This window comes from Cannabis sativa, chromosome X, assembly GCF_029168945.1.
Source record: "Cannabis sativa cultivar Pink pepper isolate KNU-18-1 chromosome X, ASM2916894v1, whole genome shotgun sequence".
NCBI lineage: Eukaryota > Viridiplantae > Streptophyta > Magnoliopsida > Rosales > Cannabaceae > Cannabis > Cannabis sativa.
In genome coordinates, this window is record NC_083610.1 from 84,033,048 (window position 1) to 84,035,242 (window position 2,195).

The following is a 2,195-nucleotide window of genomic DNA, read 5'->3' on the forward strand; positions in this document are numbered from 1 at the left end:
CTGCTCCCACTACTACAAAAATATACTTTTTATCCCGGTTTTTAGGGGCATTTTATCCCGGTTTTCGCTAAAATGAAAACCGGGATGTATGCCAGTGGGATAAAAGCTCTGATAAAAACCGGGATAAAAAATCACTTTTAATCCCGGTTATTATAGAAAAACCGGGATAAAAGACTATTTTTAATCCCGGTTTTCCTTTAAAAAGCAGGATAAAAAGTAATTTTTTATCCCGGTTTTTCTATAATAACCGGGATTAAAGGTTAAGAAAAATAAAAAAAAAATATACTAAAACTAACAAGCAATGAACCACTACAGAGATTTTTTTTCCTTAACAATATTTTTGGTAAAATATACAATCAGTACAGATTTATAAATCCCAAAATATCAGTACAACAAAAGCCACGAACCACCTTCGACAACCACGCGAACCACCTTCGACAACCGTGAGTCATTATCAACGACCAAAAATAGCGACCACAAAGCTTTGTCCACCATGAAAAACCATGACCCGTCGACCACGAACCTTCACACCTGAGGAAAGAGAGAAGGAGAGAGAGTTGATCGGCATTTCAAAAAAATAAAGAAAAAAAAAGAAAAAAAGAAGTAGAACAAGATTAGAGGACGTGGAGCATAGATCTCTCAAGAACAAAAAAGAAAAAGAAGTACCTGGAAGTTTCAAAAGGCATGGAGGTCGGATCTGAACTCCGTTGACTCGTCCTTCACCAGAAAAAGGCCGCTGGCCTGTGATAATGCACGGAAAATAGAAAACATGGAAGGATTGCAGCTTAGAGACACCATAGAGCCTATTTGATCTCCATGTGGGCAGCCGCTTAGACAGAGATAGAAGAGAGAGAGATCGGCTGGGAGGAAAAATAAGACAAACCCTAATAAAAATAAAACCCTAAAAGTTATTGTTCCTTTTATATGTGTAGTCGGCCCAACAATTAAAAGGCCCAAATGTATGAGGACCTTTTATCCCGGTTATTATGTAAAAACCGGGATAAAAAGTCCCACTTAAAATGCTAAGTTGTGTTTGGCAAATGCATAAAAATAGCATTTTTAACACTGTTTTTTATCCGTTTTCCAAACAAGGCCCTTGTTCCAAACTTATATTTAAGACTCCAAATGTAAAAGTGGGATCAAAAGTTTTTATCCCACTTTTTATTTTTTCAAGTGTAAAAAGTGGGATTAAAAGTCCCTTTTGTTGTAGTGTCCCTTTTTTGTTATATTGATACCAGAGATAATACCACTAAGATCACAAGTGTTATGGAATCTGAAGTGGCTCTCTTAAGATTACAATGTGAGAATGGAGCTGGCAAATCTCAAGTGATGGAGAGAATATTCTTATGGCGTGAGAGAGAGAGAGAGGAGAGTGTTAAGTTTCAGACTTAGAGCTTGAGAGTTGGAACTGAGAGCTTAAGACTTAGGAAATTAGGATTTAACTAATGCTTTTTATATAGTAGAGCTTACATCACTAATATCCCTTAAAAATATGTAAATAAAACTATATTTATATAATTAAATAATAAACTTTAAATGACTTAAATATCCCTAAAAAATAGGAAAGTTGCTGATATTTTTTCTCTATTTTCGTGGGTTTTCAAGGCCTAATTCGCTGCTTAACTTGCTGTCCACAGATGAAGGTTGCGCACCAAAATTTGGTGGGCCATGCACTTGCTAGGGTGCAGGCTGGTCGGCCACATAATGCTTGGAAGTTGCCCGACCTATGCTGGGCATAGGGTCGGCCAACCCCTTAGGGTGGCTGGTTTGTCATTTCGTTGTCTCTCCTAAGTACTCGGATCCTCCATTAGTTGAAGTGTTGAATAGACGGCTTAGTTTCCTTGTTGGCGAGTTGTACTCTCACGTGGTATTAATATTGGCCACATGGACCTGTCAGGTCATGTCAGTAAAAATCAGAATAATATATACAATATTTATATAAGAGTGGTTATAGAAATGGTTAAGGGACACTCAGGGCCAGCCCTGGGAATATATAGGCCTAAGACGAATTAAATTTTGGAGCCCTCAAAAATATATAAAAAAAAATATCAAAAGAAAAGTGTTATGGGATTTGAACTTATAACCTTGAATAATATGTCATCCACCTCAACTAACTAAACTATGAATATTTGTTGATTACAACACAAATAAATTTTACTCAAATAAAAGCCTAATAATTTTTTTTTTTATTTTGG

At 36.3% G+C, this 2,195-nt stretch overlaps 1 long non-coding RNA gene across 1 annotated transcript; it reads right to left on the bottom strand.

Moving 5' to 3' along the window:
- Nucleotides 1-302: 302 nt before the first annotated feature.
- Nucleotides 303-1,207, bottom strand: LOC133032548 (uncharacterized). Its single transcript, XR_009685170.1, has 2 exons — nucleotides 667-1,207; nucleotides 303-531 (listed from the first exon to the last, which is right to left on the bottom strand). It is a non-coding gene; the product is annotated as an uncharacterized LOC133032548 (long non-coding RNA).
- Between the last annotated feature and the right edge of the window lie 988 nt (nucleotides 1,208-2,195).